The sequence below is a fragment of the Myotis yumanensis genome, unplaced genomic scaffold (genome assembly GCF_028538775.1).
Source record: "Myotis yumanensis isolate MYYU_CA2020_CCGP unplaced genomic scaffold, mMyoYum1.0.hap1 SCAF_4, whole genome shotgun sequence".
NCBI classification, from domain to species: domain Eukaryota; kingdom Metazoa; phylum Chordata; class Mammalia; order Chiroptera; family Vespertilionidae; genus Myotis; species Myotis yumanensis.
Genome location: NW_027223755.1, coordinates 100,893,203 through 100,915,984, shown reverse-complemented (window position 1 = coordinate 100,915,984; position 22,782 = coordinate 100,893,203). Strand labels below are relative to the sequence as shown.

Sequence of the window (22,782 nt, the reverse complement as noted above, 5' to 3'; positions counted from 1 at the left end):
CTGATGCTTGGTGCCCAGGAACGCCGATGACTGTTATCCTGGACAAGGCACGCCAGGCGCCGTGTGGGGTGGGCTCCAGCTCGGCCTCAGCTGGCCTCCCAGCCCTGCCGCTTCATGGCTGTGCTGGTCGCTCTGGGAGGCTCAGTGTCCTCGCCTGTAACCTGGGTCAGTGAGAATGGCGGACTTTCATAACATGGGGCTGGAAGGTTAAATGGAAAAAGCCATGAAACATTTCGCTTCAGGCTCAGCACCCAAGCACCTGGATTTGTAGTAACTCAGTTATCAGTATCTTAATCCCCAGCAGTCTTCCCCACCCCCAACCCCCCGCCCCAAGGGCAGGACTTAATTGTAAAAGCACACTTACACGTGGGGAAGTGAGGTTTGGATGGAGGAGGTGACATGCTCACTGCTGCGAAGAGAGGAGCTGGCCAAGCAGAAGCACCGGCCCAGGCTTCTCCAGCTCTGTTCACGTCCTTGGGCATCTTGGTGCCCCATCTGCCCAAACTGCGCCCCAGATCCATTCTCCTTGAGCCCAGGCAATAAAATATATTTTTTTAAAAATCTGCTTCTTGCCATGAAAAAAAAAAGTAAACTGTTAAGTAAAAGCAGTCTATCACTACCCCACTCACCCCACCCCCAACACACACGCAATTACACTCCTCTTCAAATGACTCAGAATTATGGAATTTCTGACTTCACTTCCCACCACACCCTGGCACTAAACTTCCGGCTATTTCTCAGTCTGGCCAGCTAGAGCAGGAGGAAGCAAGGTCGGTCTCTTTCTCAAGGTAAGAGCAGGGCGGGGCCACCAGGGTAGGAGAGCTGCCTCACCAAAATGTGGGAGTCCAGCCGAAACCAGTTTGGCTCAGTGGATAGAGCGTCGGCCTGCGGACTGAAGGGTCCCAGGTTTGATTCCGGTCAAGGGCATGTGCCTGGGTTGCGGGCACATCCTCAGTGGGGGATGTGCAGGAGGCAGCTGATCGATGTTTCTAACTCTCTATCTCTCTCCCTTCCTCTCTGTAAAAAATCAATAAAATATATTTTTTTAAAAAAAATGTGGGAGTCCAGCAGAGGGTTCGTTACCCGGAACAGGACGGCAGGCTCAGCCTCAGGGAATGGGGTCCTCAGCCACGGGAGGCCTAGATACAGCAGGGACATGATTTGCAGGCAGGAATCAGATCTGCCTTCTAGAAGGGCAACTGAGGACAAAGGGTGAGAGCTGTTATGCCCAGAGTTCGGGGTCCACAAGAATCAACCACCAGGGAGCCTCTTCCGATGCAATAAACAAAGAGTCTTTATTTAAACCCGGGTTTGGCTCCCAGCCACTTTCGACACAGCGGCGAGACAGAGAGAGAGAGAGAGAGAGAGAGAGAGAGAGAGAGAACGAGAGATCCCCAGGAGAACAAAGGTTATATAGGGCTAGTCATTTGGGTGGGCTTAGGTAAGTGACGTGAGTTACAGAGACTGGTCACTTTGGTCAGGGTCTTTCAGCACAGGGGTCAGGAAGTGACCAGCACATTCTGAGGCTTGAGCCGTCCCCCACTATAGCCTTATTAGGACCTTAGCTGCATTCCTGGAGCTTCATTGGTCCATTCAGGTGGTGGTTGGGGGAGTTAGGACAGTACTGGCATTCTTGTGGTCACTCTCAGAAAAGGGAGGGGGCTTAGGCTGAGGGCCCAGCCCTACAAGACAAGATGGAGGAGAGTTCTTTGTCCTTTCAAGAGCCAGGTTAGCCGACACCCTGGCCTTGGAATGTGTGGGGGGAGCTGCGCAGGGAGTGTCAGTGGGTCAAGGACCCCAGCTGTTCCTTTCTCTGTACTCAGTGGGGCCACCCCTTACCCCACTACCACCTGTCAGATGGCCACCCCCTCGGGTCCTTCCCAGATGTGTCCCATGGCAGGTTCTTATCCATGGGTCCTGCTGGGAGCAGTGAGCTGGGGGAGGAGGGGTGTCAGGAATTCTGAGCAGCCAAAGGAAATAGCCTGGTGGACAGGGAAGGGGGAGGAACTGCTGGTGAGTATCCTCATGTGACTCAGGGAGCAGAGGAGAGGGGCCCAGGGGACCAGGAGCCAAGCCTGGGTTTTCTAGGAACGGGGAGGACGGGGGGCACAGCTGGAGGGGCTGAAGAGGATGGGCAGGAGGTGGGGCAAAGCCTGGGCTGCTGGCCACAGGAGCTCCCTCACAAAACAGTTTCCCAAGGTGGGTGCGGAGACAGTGTGGGAAAGGCTCACCTGTCTGAATTCAAATAACGGACTCAGAGACAGAAGTCTGGTGAAAAGGAGACTTTTAAAACTTTCTCAGGAGCAGGTGTCCGTTGGCGCAGGCTCAGCTGAATTAGCTGGCACAGGCGATATTTATCCTCTTGTGTGAAAGTCCCTCCTCCAGTTCTTTGGCTGAGTATATGGAGTGTACGTTCTATCCCATAAGTCGCCTAGGTCTTATTGTCTCCTATTGGTTTTTCTTTTCTTTTCTTTTCTTTTCTTTTCTTTTCTTTTCTTTTTAATTGGCTGGGGCCTTTTCTAGTTGTTTCCACCTCCTTTTGTCTACAGAATCTTCCTGGAAAATGTGCTACCAGCCAGGTGCACAGCTCTCATAATCTCTCCCCACCTCCCCTCCCATATCCATCTTGCTCTGGGGAAATTCAGTAACTGACTGGCTGCATGCTGTTTCTTTTCTATGAAGATGAAAAGATGCATCTCCTGCAATGGGAGGCAATGGGGAGAGGGTAGGTGAGCTCTCCCCCAGGCCTGCAGAGGAGACTCCTGAGCCTGAAGCAAAGCCAGGCCCTGGGACTCCACAGACAACCCCCCACCCCTTCACCCCCAGAGAATGGGCCTGGCTCCAGGGCCATTAACCCTCAGATCTCTTGTTTTCCAGGTGATCCCCTCTAGGCAGGATCCCTGTGAGGTTGAAACCTGGCTTCCCCCTTAGAGGAGCAGATCCAGAGGCCCTAGGGGGATTGGAGTGTGTGGGAAGGTGACTTGGGTGTTCTCCCCACAGGTGTGAGCTCTGATTCCTTGAGAAGATGATGGAAGGAAAAGATGCCTCATTTGCCCTCTCTCTGGTGAGATTCAGCCAGGCCTGGCCATGCCCAGCCACCAGTTACTGGGACAAAAACAGGACTCCGGTCATTTCCCCCATTGACAGGGTGCACCCAGGACAACTAAGGGCCTATAAGGGGGTCCACTGCTTCCCTCTGGGCTAAGACCCCAGGACCATGGGATGGGGCATCTCAAGTGACAGACCAGGAGTTCTCAGAGGACTCAGGTGTTAGAGGCAGAAACAGAATATTGGGGACCAACTGAAATTATCAGATATATTAACCATGCTCTGTTAACTGTGATTGCTTTGTTCTGATGAAAGAAAACACATTCTAATATGGCTGGGAGCTCACCTGGAAATGCAGCCCATCATCCCCACCAGGGAGCTGCCTATTATCATGGAAAGACTAACCACCTAGTTGTAGAAACCAGAGCCTGGAGCCTTTCCCATATTGCCAGCCCTTTCAAGACCCCCAGCCTTTGCAGATGCTCAGGCCTTTGCAAATCTCCAGCCTGTATGACCTGTAAACTGCCCATTTGGCACACCCTTGTCTACTTCCCCATGTAATCTTTGTCCTTCTACCCAATAAAAGTAGCTGGCTTATGGTGGGGTGCAGAGCAGATGTTTGTGGATGACCTGCCCCCTTTCTTCCTCCATATAGGGAACGGGTCGTGTAACTCTGAATTTGCAGGCAAAGGGGCCTGTTGCCTTTGTGCTAGCTGTGGGCACAATTCTAGTATTCATTATAGGACTCCTGTTATGCTGAAATAAGGTCAGAGCAAACCTGGGATTAGCATCTGGGGAGGTCTGGGGCTGGCTGGGGGTGGGGATGGGGGTGTGGGCTGCACATGAGTAAGAGGGAGGGCTGGGGATGGTTTGAAGGAGGCACAGTAGAGATCCGAGAAGGTAGTGGGGTCCTCCATTGGCCTTGAGGTCTGGCAGCCCCTCCAAACTGACTGCCCATACCCTCCTCCCATTGTCAGCTCCGGGCCCTGTCTGACACGCCCACCTTCTCTTTCAGGGCAGCGAAAACAAGGCCCAGAAAATGCATGGACAGGAATTCTTTCCAATCCCCTCGCCGTAAGGAGAAGGCTCCACCTTCTTGGGGAATGTGTGAAGCAACATGCTATACACAGTTTAATTTTGATTATGAACAAAGTCAACTTTTGAGCAAAATAAAAATTAATTAAATACACACTTACTGAGTGCATACTTTGTGCCTTACTCTTCCAGAACCAGTCTCTTTATTCCAGGATCCTGGGTCCTTTGATAACCAATGCCACTACCTCCAGCACTGATGTTAGTGGGAAGTGCATGTAATAGGAATAGAGCCACAGTTGTCTGATGAGTGATAGATGAAAAGTTTTCTTACAGACCCTGGAAACGGGAGGATGAAACAGGCCTGTCAAAGACCAAACACCTCAGAGCCTAGATGGGCCCATTACTCAAAGAAAAGGAAAACATTTTGAGAACACATGACACGTTTTGATTTGGTTGCTGCACCTGAACCCTGACCCTGACCCCTTCCGGGAGTTTTCCTCAGGAATGCTGACCACTCTCTGGTCCCAGTGAAGGGGAAAATAAGACATTTGGGGGGGGGGGGGGGGGGGCGGGGGCGGGGATAGCTATCTGAACCTGTGCCAGTAACCTGCATTCTGATGCACACTCTTGCTTGCTGATAAACTCCATTCTTATCTGTCCTGCCTTGCAGAACCTTATGGCAGGGTCTCTCTTTTGTCCACGTCCAGCACGGAAAGAGAGTGGTCTGGTTCTTTGAGTAGGGGGGCTGGGGATTGAGAAATGAAATAAAGAGACAAGACACAAAGATGGAAGGAAAGGGCTGGGACCGGGTGGGACCGCCGTCCTCTTCTGAGGGAGAGACAGGGACCCAGCACCGAAGCAGCGTGTTTATTTTATACCCCAAATACCAGGAGGTTTCACCAAAACTCAAGATAAAGGAGCTTGGGTGGGCCCGAGTCGTATTCATTCCCGATACTAGACTGGATTTACATATCAAAACCCACTCCCCAGCACCTGGACAAAGATGAGAGTCAAGCTGAGAACACTTCTGCCCCTTTTGGTAAGATGCGTATCCAAGATGTGGCTCTGCCTGTCGCCTTGGGTTCAGCTGACAATTATTAAGGAAAAATGCCCATGTGCCTTCCCGGGGGCCTCTACAGAACCTGTGTCCCGGAATACTCCAATTTTACAGAGACCATAGCCATGAACCATGTACAACCCCCTAAGGGGGTTGGCAAGCGCTGGTGCCAGACAGGCCTCCCAGTGTAATCTCACTTCCCCCATCCCAACTCACAGGGGGGCGCAAAGCCCGTGAAAAGTCTGGAAGCCTGACCCATATTTGGGGGACAAAGGAACTAAGGGTGTAAAGGGAAAGCTTCGTCCATATTCATCGCTCAGGATTTGGAGACTGACTCCCCTGGGTCACGGCACTAGGGCATCTGCAAATAAAGGCTACTTTTCTGAACATCCTCTTGAGCGCCCGGCTGATTAATTCTCCCGTGTTGCCTGGCAGCTTATCTGCAACATTAATTTGGTGCGTTGGCCGAGAAAATACCAGTCGTGCTGCCTACTTAGGGCACCACTGGTAAAGGTCGATGGCTGGTCCATTCACCCGGGCCCCCCTGAAGACGGGAAAGGCGTGCCTCCAGTGGTTTACTGGGTCCCAGTCCTCATCGGGCCTGGATGACCAGGACCCCCGCTCGCGCCCCCGTGGACTCCAGGGAGGACAGAAAAGCCCTTTCTGGAACCAGATGTCTGACCGGTAAGTTTTCCCCCGGGGGGACCAGTATGACTTCAGGCCTATGTTTCGGGACAGAAGAAGTGGCTGATCACCAGTTAGGCAAAATATTTGCCTCAGTTCAGGGACTTTCCGTGGGCGGAAGTCAAAGCTCAGACTGACTGGTGTGTGAATGTGAACGTAAAAGTCTGTGTGAAGCAAAAGTTACCTTGTGTTTGTCCTGTGTCTCTGTCAACTGGGAGGGATTACACAGTTTAACCGCAAATATGGGAAGTAGTTCCTCCAAACCCACTGTTTTGGAATGTATGTTAAAGAATTTTAAGAACGGTTTCACTGGGGATTGTGGGGTGAAGTTAGTTCCCTGGACGTTAAGAAAGATGTGTGCAATCGACTGGCCATCTTTTGGGGAAGGGTGGCCAGCGGAGGGCACATTGTATGTCCCCACAATCAGGAACGTCCACAGAATTACAACGGGAGACCCAGGTCATCCCGACCAGTTTCCCTACATTGATCAGTGGCTGAAAATAGTTCGGCTCAAGCCACCTTGGATCCGGCTCTGTGTGTGTAAGAAGGGGCAGAGTAAGGTTTTAGCGGCAGGAGAAAAGAGACAGGCAGGAGAAGAGAAACAGGCCCCTCAGAAGGAGAATAAGCCTCCTGTTCTGCAGGAACCCCTGAGGAAGCCCCGCCAGTTTTACCACCTCCACATGTGGCACCCAGTGCTCCTTTGCCCACTCAGGGAAGCTTAGATACACCACCTCCTTCTGACTCTCCAGAGCCAATTGGACGGCACTTGCGCTCAGCTGACCAGAGACCCAAGCCACCCCCAGCTTTTCAGATGCCTCTCTGGGAGACTCGGGGGTCCCCACGTGCTTGGAGAAGATGGGACCTACAAGAGGGGGGATTGGTCTTCTACTACCAGCCTTTTACCAAGACCCATCTCCTGAATTGGAAACAGCACACTCCTGCCTATTCTGAAAACCCTCAGGCCATGGTAGACCTCCTAGAGTCAATTTTCCAGACCCATAAGCCCACCTAGGTTGACTGCAAGCAACTCCTTCTCATGCTTTTTAACACGGAGGAGCGCTTGAGAATAGTAATGGAAGCTCAGAAATGGCTCCAGACCCAGGCCCCGGCAGGGATATTAGACACAGACAGATGGGCCAGGGCGGCCCTCCCAGATGAGGAGCCCAGATGGGACCCGAACTCAGAAGACAGAAGGGCCAGGCTAGAGAGATACTGACTGGCCTTCTTCCAGGGGCTCAGGGCCAGAGTCAAGAAGCCCACCAATATGTCCAAGCCTGGGGCACAGCCTGTCAAAATCTGCCAATATCTGATTCCAAGGGATGCACGCCTAGGCATGTGCTCTTGGTCGGAATCGAACCCGGGACCCTTCAGTCCGCAGGCCGATGTTCTATCCACTGAACCAAATCAGCTAGGGCAAGGTCATGACTTTTAAACGCTTATACCCTCTGATTGAAAAACAGCCACACAGCCCTAACCGGTTTGGCTCAGTGGCTAGAGCGTCGGCCTGCAGACCGAAAGGTCCCAGGTTCGATTCCGGTCAAGGGCATGTACCTTGGTTGCGGGCACATCCCCAGTAGGAGGTGTGCAGGAGGCAGCTGATAGAGGTTTCTAGCTCTCTATCCCTCTCCCTTCCTCTCTGTAAAAAAATCAATAAAGTATATTTTAAAAAAGAAAAACAGCCACACTGGGAGCTGGGAGCCACTGCATCCAATCGTTAACAATGTCAGGGGTTCTTGGGCACACCAGAGAAGGAAATCAAGAGAGTTCGCCACACACACACACACACAAAATATTGCCCTAGTTCCGTGGTCACAGTGTCGGCCCGAGGACCAAAGAGTCGAGGGTTCGATTCCAGTCAAGGACACGTACCTCAGCTGCAGGCTCTATCTCCAACCAATGAATATGTCTCTCTCACATCAATGTTTTTCTCTCTCTGTCTCTCCTCCTCCCTCCCACTCTCTCTAAAAGCGGTGGGGGTGAGGATCCACAACAACAAAAAGTGGTTCTCAGGGAGAGGTTTACTATAGCTGGTGTGCAGGAGGGAGTTAGTTCCGAGGGAGAGGAAGGATCGGCTGCTCCCAAACAAAGGCTGGGAACAGTTTAAAGGAAGGTGAGGGGTAGAAGATGAGGTCTGAGTATGTAGAGGGGAGGACTCTGACACTTGTGCAGTCGAACTACATGCTTTTTCTTGCAGGGCATGTCTCATTAGCATGTTAGATCTCCACGGGGGGGGGGGGGGTGCTTTAGCATTTAAATGAAGGACGGTCAGCGAAAGGACAGGCTTTCTCGAAAGTGCGCCTGTGTGAGCAAAGGGAACAAAATTTAAGCTCAGGAAGTAAGTCTTGCAGACAGCAGTGTGAGTCTTCAGTCTAACTGCTAATTGGCTGCAAGAAGAAGGGAAGTCACTGGGGAAATTATGAGTTCCCGGCTTTGTGCCAGCTGGGCCCAGCCAGCGACCTGACTATCTCACAATGAGGTCAGGGTCAACGTTAAATACAGCTCAGTGATCTCTACAAGTATTGTTTAAACAATTCGTGATTTTAGTGTGAAAGAGGTTATGAGAATATGCAGAAAACGCATGTCAGGGAGAATCAGGGAGCTAAAGATATTTTAGTTTCACTTCTTGGCATTTAAAGTGAAATTATGTAAAATAAATGAAATTATGGATATACAAACATTTTATGAGGGGGCAACGCTAATATATCTGTCACTTTCTTGATTCCCCCATAAAATTTACCATCTAAGGGTGTATAATTGTGTGGTTCCTAGTACATTTACAAGGTTGTACAACCGTCACCATTATCTAATTCCAGAACATTTTCATCCCCCCAAACAGAAACGCTGCACCCATTAACAGTCACTCCCCATTGCCCCCCAAACTTCCTGGGCCGTGGCAACCACCACCTATTTTCTGTCTCTATGGATTTGACTAATCTGGACTTTTCAAATAAAATGACTCATTAAATGTGGCCCTTTTTTTGTGACTGGCTTTTTTTCATTCCACATGTTTCCTGAACTCATGTTCGCTCACCTTGTAGCACGTATCTGTACTTCATTCCTTATTGTGACTGAACTAGAGGCCCGATGCAGGACATTCCTGCACTTGCAGGGGCGGGGGGGGGGGGGGGGGGGGGGGGGGGGTCCCTCAGCCCAGCCTGGGACCTCTCAGGGGATGTCTGCCTGCACTTCCCTGGAGGCGGGAGAGGCTCCCAGCCACCACCCCACCACCGCTGCGCTCACCAGCCAGAAGCTAGGCTCACTGCTTCTTAGCGCTGCCTCAGAGGTGGGAGAAGCTCCAGCTGCTCCAGGGCTTGTCAGCCAGGAGCCTGGCTTCTGGCTGAGCGGCGCTCCCCCTGTGGGAGCGCACTGACCACCAGGGGGCAGCTCCTGCTTTGAGCGTCTGCTCCCTGGTGGTCAGTGTGCATCATAGCGACCGGTAATTTCACCTTTCAGTTGATTTACCTATTAGGGTTTTATTTTATAGGATAATATTGCATTGTAAGGACAAACCACATTTGTTTATCATTTGATGGACATTTGAGTTACTTTATATTTGTTTCACTTATAAATTATTATTTTTACAAAAATGTTCTTATTGATTTTTAGAGAGAGGAAGGGAGAGTAGAAACATTAATGATAGAGAAACATCACCAATCAGCTGCCTCCTCCAGGCTCACTTACTTGGGATTGAGCAACCGGGAATTGAACTAGTGATCTCTTGGTTCCTGGGTGGAAGTTCAACCCATGCCAGCTGGGCTGCTATAAATTATCCAAACGTCCTTGTGGCTAAATCCTTGTCACCTCAGGATAGGCCAAGTAGTGAAATTGCAATAAAGCAAGAAGTCAGAGGATAAACAGGTCTAATTATTAAAAAACTGGGGTGGGAGGGGACAGGCAAGGACCAGGCAAACAAAACAATGTTTCACTCCTGTACCCGTTAGCTTTGTGCTTTTCCTGGTGAAGGTGAAGAGCAGGTCATGGTTTCACTCAGATTTCCCTCCCAAGGAGACTTTGTGACTGATGTTCTCCGATGCTCTTGGCAGCCAGCAGAGGGCGAGCGCGCCTGGCCCCTGCTCAATCATTGGCACCAAGGAATCTCCGTTAGTAGGAAGTTCGCTTCCCCTCTCCCTTTCAAACAGATCTCCCTTTTGAACTCTTCATAACTTTTGCTCTAAGTATATTTTACAGGCTTGAGAAAAGTACTGATAAGACACCTCCCTAAGACATCTGCCAGACTGTCTCCTGGAAAGCAAACTGTATCTTTTCAAGACAACCCCCCTGGTATCCGCCTCCCTTCCTCGTCACTTAGCAACAGCCAATGCTTAAAAGAGCAGGCCACTCTACTCCCTTCCCTGTATTGACCAGCAGTACTTGGCCTTTTCCTCTCTTGGAAAGTAAAATAAACGTCCTCTCTTCAGCTCTTCTTTTAGTTGTGAATTCTTTCACACCCCATGTCACCAGCCAAACCCTAACAGATAGCAACTACCTTTAAACAGACTATATAACTGAATTATTTATTATATCTTTTTTTTTTTGTCTCCATCACTACCCCTAGCATATAGGCGCTTAGAGGGCAGAATGTTTTTGTTCACTGAAGTTCCCAAGATCAGAGTACTGAGTAAATAACTATTGGACACTTGTTAGATAAATAAGTTCCCAAACATGAGACAATCAAATGGAAAAGGAGATACTATCAAACCACTAGGAAAAAGTAAAGGCAAATGTTATGGGTTAAATTGTGTTCCCTAAAAGATAAAAAGAAGAAGTCCTGTGAATGTAACCTTATTTGGAAACAGGATCTTTGCAGATGATTATGTTATGATGATGTCATTAGGGTGGGCCTTAATCCAATATGACAAATGTCCTTATAAAAAGGGAAAATTGAGCCCGCCCAGTATGGCTCAGTGGTTGAATGTCGACCCATGAACCAGGAGGTCACGGTTTGATTCCAGGTCAGTGCACATGCCCAGGTTGTGGGCTCAATGATTCTCTCGCACCATTGATGTTTCCATCTCTCTCTCCCTCTCCTTTCCTCTCTCTGAAATCAATAAAAACATATTTTTTTAAAAGGATAAATTTGGACACACACACAGGGAGCATGCCATGTGAAGATAAAAGTAGAGATGCCTATATAAGCCAAGGATAGAGGCATGGCACAGATTCAGCCCTCAGAAGGGACCAACCCTATGGATACCTTGATCTCAGTCTTTTGGTCTTCAGCACTAAAAGACAATACATTTCTACTGTTTACGTCCCCCTGTTTGTGGTACTTTGTTAGGCATCTTTAAAAAACGAATACAGAAAATATCAAATATTTATCCAAGTCAGTATGGGAAGAATTTGCTAAGAATAATTCTTTAAAAAGAACTCTGCCCAGCAGGTTTTGCTCAGTGATTGAGCATTCATTTATGAAACAAGAGGTCACAGTTCAATTCCCAGTAGGGGGTGTGCAGGAGGCAGCTGATCAGTGAGTCCCTATCATCACTGATGTTTCTATCTCTCTCTTCCTCTCTGAAATCAATAAAAATTATTTTTTAAAAAGAAAAGAAAAAAGAAGAGACTCAAACTGGAAAAGACCATTAGATTCAACTCTAGAAACACGTTGTGGACCCTGAAAAAGAAAATACCTACTAAGAAGGGCTTCTGGTGGCTAACTGGGCTCCACTTTGAAAAACAGCGTCTAGCAGCCATTTCTACACAGTGGCCTCTCATGCAAACTGCACTTCAGGGAAAATCCTGCACTGAACCACCTGCCTCTGAACTGAACCGCCTGCCTGTCCTTTTTCTGCCATCGGAGCCAGCCCTTATAAAGGAGTTCGAATCCTATTTCAACCCATAGGACTGAGGTTTTCCCCATTTAATCAGAGCTGCCCAGCTATATCCCCATCAGCTTCTTCACTGACCAATCAGAACAGTGCCTTTTGGACCAATCAAACTTTGAGGATTTGGAGTATCATCTGCATGAAGATGGACCAATCAGAGACCAGGGGCAGGGCTTCTATCTATATAAATGAGCTCCCCTCTAGTTCTGGGAGCACACTTTCTTGTTGTTGTTGTTTTAAATTTTATTTTATTGTTTAAAGTATTACAAATAGTAGTACATATGTCTCCTTTTTTCCCCCATTGACCTTCCCCCAGCCTCCCCTACCCGCCCCCCCGCCCCCCCCCCCCCCCCACACACACACACACATGCCCTTACCCGCCTCTCCCCAAGGGAGCACACTTTCTTTCCCACTGGCCACTGATTTTCCTTGACTAGAGCTGAATAGGAGCTGAAACACTGAAGGTGAAACATTGGATCTGGAGAGGGCCTGGTCCCAGGGCCACCTGCACCAGGGCCTCCAAACTGAAAGGGCGAGGGCTAGGCCCTCCACCTTGCCCCAGGGTAAAGGCTACGCCCTCCACCTTACGTCCTCCATCTTACCTTGGCCACGTGTTGGGCAAGGAGCTTCTTCACGGAAGTCTAAGACTCTGCTAGCCACACCCAGGAACGGGACATCGACTTGTGCCTGGCCAATCGGCAAAGCACAGTCCTTTCTCCTCCCTTACTCCAACCCCCCCCCTATATAACCGGTCTCTGGGCGGGGTTGGGCTCTCTCTCTGCTTCCTGCTGCTGTGTCGGCAAGGTGGGGGAGCCGAGCTAGCTCGAATAAAGATTCTTATGCTTTTGCATCGGATTGGCTGGCTCCCTGATGTGGTTTCTTGGGAATCTTGAAATCTGGGCATAACATTTGGGGGCTCGCCCGGGGTTCCCAAGACCATGTAGGGACTCCCCCAATTCGTAGAATCTGCATGGCCGCGGTAAGTGTCTGTGTATTGTGTTTGTCTGTTCTGTGTGCTTTATCTGTTCTGTGTGAGCTCACTTCTGAAATCTGTATTCGCCCACATTGACCGTGGACGCACAAGGGGGTCAAAGGGCGGGAGGAGTCGGGGGACGCCTCGATCCTCCATCTGTATCTGTAGGGGTGTAATTTTGCTTCCGAAAAGGCGGAAGGTCTGTAGAAACCCCAATCTGAGACGAGGTGGGTAGTTCCCGCCGGTTTGGCGTAAGCCATCGTCTGTCTCTTCCATGGAAGTGGAAGGCCCCGGGCTTGTGGCGAGTGAGTGGAGCCAGGTGGAGCGCGGGGGGCGGGGCCGGCACATCGCTCACGGGAGGCGGGAGCAGCGAGGCCCCAGTCGGCATCGGGTCGGGGAAGGTCCCCCACGGAGCCTGAGGGCCGGACACCCGGGAGGCCGGGGCCGGCAGCGGCTCTGGATGCGAGCCGGCCTCTTCCCATGGAGATCGCCCCAGCTAGAAATGTAAAAGTTTTAAAATGCATCTGGGATTTCTGTGCACGTGTAAAGGGAAAATACCAGTTTAAAAACGAGTGCGCATAGTTTTGAGCTGAACCTGACCATTTGCTGTGTACAGAATAAAAACCCGAGACTGTTTTGGCCTTAAAAATGGCAGAGATGAACCTGACAAAGAAATGTTCGGATTGAATTGGGAAAAATTGTGTTATTGTGGTAACTAAATGCCTTTGCTTATTGGTACAGCCACCATTTTGGGCTCCAAGCCTTGGCATCCGCCACGTTGGCCGCATGGTTTGCCGCTCCCCTGGGGGCCGCCATCTTGAAACAGCAAAGGCCCCGCCCTCTGATTTACTCAGGGGTGGAGCTTTAAGGCGGAGTTTTATGGGGCTGCAAGCATGCTTGCTTCGAGGATTTATTTTTAAACTAATCTCTTAAATCTAGAAAACCCTGCTTTCCTTAAACTAAGGACAATCAAAGGTTATGTCAAAGTCTTTAAGAGGGACTGATAGCAGTAATCTAATTTCTAAAGTACGATTATTGCAGGTAGAAACTGGTTTCTGTAAATTGATCTGTCCTTATTGCTTAAATATGTATCCTTGTTGTTAAATTTGAATGTATTGTTAATCTGAGGAATGTTAATTATTTACATGTCACCTAAAAATTAAGGCTAAAAGTTCTAACTAACTAAAAAGCATGGCTTTGGTGTAATGGAAGGAAAGAAATGTTAAATGAATGTTAAGAAGCTGGAACTGGTCACTGGTGGTGGATTGTGAGAAGGGCTGGAACTTCTCCTTCCTTGGTACCCCTAAAACATCAAAGGGTACTTCTGGCCTTGATTTTCTTGGTTTGGGATTTGTTTGTTTGTTTGTGATAAAAACCGTTTCTATCTAAATAAGACATAGGTCAAGAATCCTGTCCTGGGATGTGGGAAAGGGAAGAGCCCCACATCTGTTCCTGTCAGGCCCCCATCAGGGGACTTGGGGGCGGTGTTCCTGTTATCTGCTCAAGAGCCCAAGACTGTAAAGATACTTGTTCACTGAAAAGGTGTAAGTATGTTTGTAAACACCTCTGTCTGTTTGATTACTGGGAACTTTGATTTTCTATGTAATATTCTGTGCTGGGTTGGGATTTTGGAATTCTAGTCTGATTGGGTTCACAGTTCCTCAAGGCAGAGACTTAATGGGCCTTTCCCCCTGCCTGTAAAGGAAGACAATGGGCCTTGAAATCTGTAAAGATAGGCGAGAATGAAGCTGGTCAGGCCCCACCCCCTATCATTCCTGACTTTCTTGCTGCAAGAATTGTCTCTTTTCTTGAGAGGGCTCCAGAGGGCGCACGAGGACATTTGGCTGCGCCTTGGCGCCACCCAGGCAAAAGGCACCTCCTGGAGCCTCGATGGAAAAGTCCCTACACCCAACTCCGTGGTGCTGACGACCCCCACCGCTCTCAAGATAGACGGCGTCGCGACCTGGGTCCATCACACCCACGTCTGGTCAGCAGACCCATCCGAGATCCGGAAAAACTTCGTCATCTATCGAGAACAACGCAACCTGCTCAAGCTCAAGCTACGGCGTGCTCGACCTGCCTGATGCTGGTAACATTGAATAGACTTAGATAATGCCTGCATCTTCATGGACATGGCTCCAAAGAGACAAGGACAATTTATAGGATCACATGTTTAGTAGCAGAAGATGTGGCTGCCTAAAGCGGCCATGATGCCTATATTATGTTTCATTGTATTGATGTGTTATATTGACCTTTAATTCTCTTGCAGGTTTGAATGTATGTTGGCTGTCCTGGAAGGGTACTATGTGGGGTGAACCCCAAAAAGTAAAGGGTGCCTAGCTGCCAAGAGGGCAGGTGCCCACCTGGGCAGGGAACAGCGCCCATCAGGTTTTGGTCTCTGTTGAGAGACAGCTAACAGTTGGCAGCCTGTGTACTGCTTGCAGGCCTTTGTGACCATGCCCATGTCAGGGGTAGTCTGAAAAAAGCCTGTTTAGAGTAGAAGGTCTGAGGCATGGTTATGCATAGAAAGAAAGTTTAATGCCAACAATTAAAAGGAATTGGCAAGGAAAGTCAGAAAATCTTAGAGTAGATCAGTATGTCTTTCTTCTTATGTAATTCCTCCGAAATTTGGCAATGCTAACATGGCAATACGTTTCTTTGCATAGATTCAATAAGACCGGTTCCTAATAGTGGTTTTATTAACGGAAAACTTTGACTGGAGTATCATATTTTAAAGAGCCCTGTCTAAGCTTTAAAGACTTGAAGCCAGTAAAAATGCCACGAAGAAAGCCTGGTATCCTGCTTGGAAGCCCTGAAGATGGCTGGCGCTGGAGCGTCAGGCCCATGCCCTACCATCACTGGCGGTTGGTAAGAGTAGAAGGGGAGCAGTAGGGATGCCTCTACGTTCCTGCAGAACCCCCACACACTCTGGACTGCAACGGGTAGGAGGGCTACTGAGATGGGCCTTAAAGCCTGGAGCGTGGGCTCAGGTGGAGTTGCTACAGGTGAGGGATTCACCTAACTCAGCAGATACTGCAGGCGGGCCTGATGGCAGCTGGGTGGCGTGGCTTCCTGGCCCTACAGGGCACATTAAGATTCAACCATGAGATTCCAGCAAAGGTAGTCAGTCACCATTCTTGTTGTGTTTATGCAAACATCAGGACAGTAGATAAATTAATCTTGATTTGGCTTTTTGATAGCCATGGAAGAATTTTAAAAAGAAAAATCCTATTTCAATAGAAGTTGTTAAAGCTAAAATGGTTTCTTCCCCTTCCACCAGACCATTTGTTAAGATATGCCCAGTACGGGCCTCTAGCAACAGTGGAATAAAAGTGCAGTCCGTCTCATGATTGAGCCGGAAGTTCCAAGACAAAGGGGGGAATGAAAGGGCGAGGGCTACACCCTCCACCTTCCCCCAGGGTAAGGGCTACGCCCTCCACCTTACGTCCTCCATCTTACCTTGGCCACGTGTTGGGCAAGGAGCTTCTTCACGGAAGTCTAAGACTCTGCTAGCCACACCCAGGAACGGGACATCGACTTGTGCCTGGCCAATCGGCAAAGCACAGTCCTTTCTCCTCCCTTACTCCAACCCCCCCTATATAACCGGTCTCTGGGCGGGGTTGGGCTCTCTCTCTGCTTCCTGCTGCTGTGTCGGCAAGGTGGGGGAGCCGAGCTAGCTCGAATAAAGATTCTTATGCTTTTGCATCGGATTGGCTGGCTCCCTGATGTGGTTTCTTGGGAATCTTGAAATCTGGGCATAACACAAACAGCTGTGCTGTCTTACAATTGAGCTGTTTGCACTGAACAGATTTCTTCTCCAAACACCTATTGGTGCTGAATTAATGCCAATGACCTTCATACACCTAATTCCCCACCCCTCCACAAATGCAAATGCTATTCCCATCGTATGTGGAATGATAGGATTAATCTGCGTTGAATAGAAAAGATTTCTTAAATCTGTAAGAAAATGATCAACAACCTAGTAGAAAAATGGATAGCACAGAAGCTCTCAGAGTGTGGCCCAGTGACTCCTGGGGGCTCCCAAACCCCTTTCAGGAACTCTGTGATTATTATTATTGGCATAGTAAAAGGTGGAAATTTGTTGCAAAACAAGCACAGACTCCCAGGTGGGGAGGGGGAAAGAATCCCACCAAGTCCCTTTTTTTTCCGGTTTATAAAGGCTGCAGTTCTTTGTGCCTTGATATCCCCTCTGATTGGTCACTATCCCCTTTGATTGGTCACTATAGCAACCTCAGAGCTCAAACCTCACGTGAGGTACATGAGGCTCTCCTCTCCTCCCTTATTGTTTTCCTATTCCCTTTGGGCTTTCCTCTTCCCTCTGAATGAGGGGCTTCCTTCCCTTTATTCTGTAAATGTTCACCTTCTGCAGCTCCCAGCTCCCTTATTCTATGGAAATATACCTTCTGCAGCTCCCAGCTCCCTTATTCTATGGAAATATACCTTCTGCAGCTCTCTAGCCCTGTACTTTTTTCATGGACCCCTTAAATTTTTAAAATTTCCTAAACCTGCCTATTTTACCCCTAAAAACTCCTTTCAGTCACCCCTCCGATTAGAAAACCCCAACTGCCATTGGGGACAGAGGACGCTGGTCTGTCTGCTTCCTGCTGGCAAATGGGTCGTAGTTTGGGGGTGGCAGTCAGGGTCTCATCGGAAGAGGGTGATCTAAGGGTCCACGGAAGACGGATGTAGCGGCCTCCACCTGTGGTTCTTCCGTGATTACTTTTATAGAAATGCTGAGAAAACACAGTTTGCCTTTTTCACTGTGTTGACATTGCACTGATGATGCAAAAGCAATGGTGACTCTTAGTATGAACCAAGGTAGTGACACCAAATTCACTAGTTGTCACTCTGTACTTCACCACCACATGCTGGGGGAAAACGACTCTTTCACTTAAGACAGTCTTTGGTGACCAGTACAAAATTACTAATTTTATTAAGTCTTTGTCCTTAGGCACACATCTTTTTTTTTTTTTTAATATATTTTATTGATTTTTTACAGAGAGGAAGGGAGAGGGATAGAGAGTTAGAAACATCAATGAGAGAGAAACATCGACCAGCTGCCTCCTGCACACCCCCCACTGGGGATGTGTCTGCAACCAAGGTACATGCCCTTGACAGGAATCAAGCCTGGGACCTTTCAGTCCGCAGGCTGATGCTCTATCCACTGAGCAAAACCGGTTAGGGTAGCTTTTTCTTTTCTTTTTTTTTTTTTTTTTTTTCCTTTTTAAATAATTTTTATTTCTTAAATTATTACAAAGAGTATTACATATGTCTCCTTTTTCCCCCCCTTGACATTCCCCCAGCCCCTACCCCCCCGCCCCCCCCACCCCACCCCGTGTCTTGTGTCCATTGGTTAATCTTATATGCATGCATATAAGTCCTTTGGTTGATCTCTTAATCCCCCCCAAAACCCTCCCAAGGCTTCCCACTGTAGTTTGACAGTCTGTTCAATGTTGCTCTGCCTCTGTATCTACTCCTGTTCATCAGTCTATACTGGTCCCCTTTGTCTGTCCCAACCTCACTGGAGTAGTCTCAACCTCACCAGGGCCGTCTGAGCCTCACCAGGGCCGTCCCTACCTCACGGGGGTCGCTGCAACCTCACCGGGGCCATCCCGACCTCACGGGGGCCGTATGAAACACTATTTTTACTTGGGAAAAAAAATGACCCATAGACAATCTGTGGCTATTCAGATTTTGGTAACTGGCAAACATTTTTTTAAAAAATGAACAGTGTCTGTTACTTCAAGGAATACAATTGTCAAGATTTGTTGCCAATGATAAAATTCTACCTAGCCTTCTAGCAAAAAGTAAAATTTTGGAAAACTTGTATCTGCCACCTTTAGCTTCACAGCTTCCTAATATTGTAAGACTTTTGTGATGAGATTGGTGGCAGTATTCATGCCTGTTATATTTTTATATTGTATAATAAAATGGGTCAACATTTGCAAGATCTGCATAAGAATTCTTAAAAATTATTTATGTATTTATTTTTTTTTAATTTAGAGGAAGAGAGAAACATTGATTTGTTACTCCACTTATTTATGTATTCATTGGTTGATTCTTTTTTTTATTTTTTGTTAATCCTCACCAGAGGATATTTTTTCCCTTGCTTTTCAGAGAGAGTGGAAGGAAGGGATGAAACTGGGGAAGGATGGAGAGAGAGAGAGAGAGAGAGAGAGAGGGAGAAATATCTACGTGAGAGAGTCACATTGACTGGTTGCCTCCCACACAAGGCCCAACCAGAGAATGGAGAGTGAATCTGCAACCTAGGTAATGTGTCCTTGACCAGGAATTGAACCTGCGAGCCTTCAGTGTGTGGGCCGACACTCTAACCATTGAGCACACTGGCCAGGGCTGTGTCTCATTCTTGACTAGAATACCTCAAATGGTGAACTCCTTGAGTTCAGTAACAAAACTATCAGTGATTAAGTGTTGGTGTAGTATTAAAGAAGAATATCCACAACTATCTGCATAGGATATGAAAATATTCTTTTTGCAATTACCTATCTGTGTGAGGCTGGATTTTCTTCTCATACTTCAACCAAAACAACATATTGTAATGGAGTGAAGGCAGAAGTAAATATGAAAATCCAGCTGGTTTAAATCAGATATTAAAGAAATTTTTAAAAATGTAGAATACTGGCCGAAACTGGTTTGGCTCAGTGGATAGAGCATCGGCCTGTGGACTGAAAGGTCCCAGGTTCAATTCTAGTCAAGGGCATGTACTTGGGTTGCGGGCACATCCCTAGTAGGAGATGTGCAGGAGGCAGCTGATCGATGTTTCTCTCTCATCGATGTTTCTAACTCTCTATCTCTCTCCCTTCCTCTCTGTAAAAAATCAATAAAATATATATTTTTTTTAATGTAGAATACTGTCACTTTCCTCATTCACTTTTGGCCTGAAGATATAATTATGCTACACAGTGTGTTTATTATTGCTGTTTTAAATTCTCAACTTAAATTTATAAAATTATAAATATTGCTAGATGTGACCCATATAACCAAAAGCTTTTGAGTTGCTCAATAATTTAAAGAATGTAAAGGGGTTCTGAAGCCAAAAATTTTAAGAACCACTGGACTAAGAAATATAAATGTTAAAATCTAAGACCTATGTAGATAATGCTCTGTGAATTCTCATAATAACTCCAGGAAGTAGGGACTATTATTATCCCCATATACCAGGTGAATAAAACTGAGGCACAGTGCTTTTCCTCCCTGGCCTGTAAAACAAGCTTAGAACAAAAGTTATGAAGAGTTTAAAAGAAACTTTTGAAAGGGAGGGGGAAGGGAACTTTCTCAGAAAGTTACTAATTACTAGACTCCTTGGTGCCAATTATCCTTGAGTTGTGAAAACAGCAGGGAGGAGGGGGATGCAAGAATGTAGCTTTGAGAGTAGCTTATCTTTTCCTGCATTTTGAACAGAGGAGCTGTGTGAATCAGAGGACCCAACAATCTTGGGGTTTATTATCAGGTGCTTCTCATAAATTGTGGAAGGCCATAGCAAAGCAAAGGAAAGGCCTTTTTCTGTCCGTACACTAAGAACTTAAAAGCAAAGAACAGCCCTGACCGGTTTGGCTCAGTGGATAGAGCGTTGGCCAGCAGTCTGACGGGTCCCAAGTTTTATTCTGGTCAAGGGCACATACCTCAGTTGCAGGTTTGATCCCTGGACCTGGTCAGGGTGCCCCCTAGTCAGTGTGCATGTGGGAGACAACCAATCAATGTGTCTCTCTCTCACATCAATGTTTCTCTCTCTGTCTCTCCCCCTCTCTTCCACGCTCTATAAAAGTCAATGGAAAAATATCCTTGGGTGATGATTAGCAACAACAAAACAAAAAAGAGGCATACAGAGGGGAAGTAATTGCTCAAGTCATGCAGCGAGCAAATGCCAGGTCTGGGATTTGAACCCAGGCATCTAATCCCAAGCTTATGCAGTTCCTTTGGCAACATGTTTTAAAAGCCTTTAAAATAGTCACCTTCTTTGACCTCTTTTCAGAATTTAAAGAAAGAGATGTCAGAAATTTACATATGAAAATGCTTATGAGGTGCCTGGTGGTGTGGCTCAGTGGTTGAGCTTGGACCTATGAACCAGGAGGTCATGGTTTGATTCCTGCTCAGGGCACATGCCCATGTTGTGGGCTTGATCCCCAATGTGGGGCATGCAGGAGGCAGCAATTAATCATTGATGTTTCTCTCTCTCCCTCTACCTCCCTCTCTATAATCAATAAAAATATTTTTTTAAAATGCTTATCTACACTAATAAAAGAGAAACATGGTAATTAGCGTACGACCGCTACCCTTCCCATTGGCTAATCAGCATATCCTTATGCAAATTAACTGTCAGCCAAGATGGCGGCCGGCAGCCATGCACTGAAGCGAACAGGGAGGCTTGCTTGCTCCAGTGACAGCTGACTCTAATGTTCCCCGCTTGAGTTGCCGGCCTCTCAGCTGCAACTCTAAGCAACTATGTACTATGTTGCAAATAAGAAGCTAAACAAAACCCCAGAAACCGGCTGTCAGTCAGCCAGGTTCAGCCAGCTGGACCGCAACATTGTATCAAATACAGAAGGAAAAACAAAGGCCAGAAACCGGCTTTCAGCAGCCGAGGCCTCAGAGCTAAAGCTGGCCCAGAATAAAAAAGAAAAAAGAAAAAAAGGAGCTGTTGGGAGCTTTAGTCACCCGCCAGCCAGAAAACGGCCCTCAGCCCCTCACCCAGACTGGCCAGGCACCCCAGTGGGGTCCCCCACCCTGATCCAGGACACCCTTCAGGGCAAACCAGCCGGCCCCCACCCGTGCACCAGGCCTCTATCCTATATAGTAAAAAGGTAATATGCCTCCCGGCACCGGGATCAGCGTGACAGGGAGCAGCGCCCAAACCCCCTGATTGCCCTGCGGCTCTGTGAGTGACAGGGGGCGGGGCCACAACCTCCCTATCCGCCCTGCTCTGTTTGTGACAGGGAAAGGCACCCCAACCCCCTGAGCAGCCCTGCTCTGTGCCTGATAGGAGGGAGCTCCCCAATCCCCTGATCGCCCTGTAGCCCTGTGTTTGACAGGATGCGGCGCCCCAACCCCCCTCCACGGGCCTTGCTCTGTGTGTAACGGGGTAGAGCCATAACCTCCCCATTGGCCCTGCCCTGAGTGTGACAGAGTGCAGCGCCCCAACCCCCTGATCCGCCCTGCTCCGTGTGTGACAGGGGGCGGTGCCCCAACTCCCCTATCGGCCCTGCTCTGTGAGTGACAGGGGGGAGCTCCTCAACCCCCTGATGGGCCCTGCTCTGTGCATGACAGGGGGAAGCTCCCCAACCCCCTGATCGACCCTGCTCTGTGTGTGACAGGGTACAGAGCCCCAATCCCCCTGATGGGCCCTGCTCTGTGAGTGACAGGGGGCAGCGCCCCAACCCCCTGATCGGCCCTGCTCTGTGAGTGACAGGGGGTGGTGCCGCAACCTCCCCATCGACCCTGCCTTGAGTGTGACAGGGGCTGGTGCCCCAACCCCCCAATCGGCCCTACCCTGAGCGTGACTAGGGGTGGCATCGCAACCTCCCGATCCGCCCTGCTCTGTGCATGACAGGGGGCGGCGCCCCAACTCCCCAATCGGCCCTGCTCTGAGCCTGACCAGGGGCTGCACCTAGGGATTGGGCGTGCCCTCTGCCACCCAGGAGCAGGCCTAAGCCAGCAGGTCGTTATCTCCTGAGGGGTCCCAGACTGCGAGAGGGCAGAGGCCGAGCTGGGGGACCCCCCCCCACTCCACCCCCCAGTGCACAAATTTTTGTGCACCAGGCCTCTAGTCCTATATAATAAAGGCTAATATACAAATTGTCCCCTGGACCAGGAGTTCAACCAGGGGTGGGGCCGGCCAGCCAACCTCCTGTGTGCCCCCCACCAGACCCCACCCATACATGAATTCGTGCACTGGGCCTCCAGTAAAATAATAAAATTAGAAACAACCAGTAGCCGGTGGATGATTAGTAATGATAAATAAATCCATGAAGGCCTTTGAATGACACTGGAGAATGTCCAGGAAATTATCCTGGCCCCAGAAGAAAGGACTTAGGGACAATAGAAGCCTTGCAGGCTGAACCTGGGGTGGGAAGGAGTAATCAGCAGAGGCAGGGCCCAGAAGAAACGGAACCTCTCTGGAAGTG

At 48.7% G+C, this 22,782-nt stretch overlaps 1 long non-coding RNA gene across 1 annotated transcript; it reads left to right on the top strand.

Moving 5' to 3' along the window:
* The first annotated feature begins 687 nt into the window (after window positions 1-687).
* On the top strand, window positions 688-4,239 carry LOC139009148 (uncharacterized). Its single transcript, XR_011471276.1, has 4 exons — window positions 688-788; window positions 3,001-3,064; window positions 3,704-3,814; window positions 4,064-4,239. It is a non-coding gene; the product is annotated as an uncharacterized lncRNA (long non-coding RNA).
* The last annotated feature ends 18,543 nt before the right edge of the window (window positions 4,240-22,782 follow it).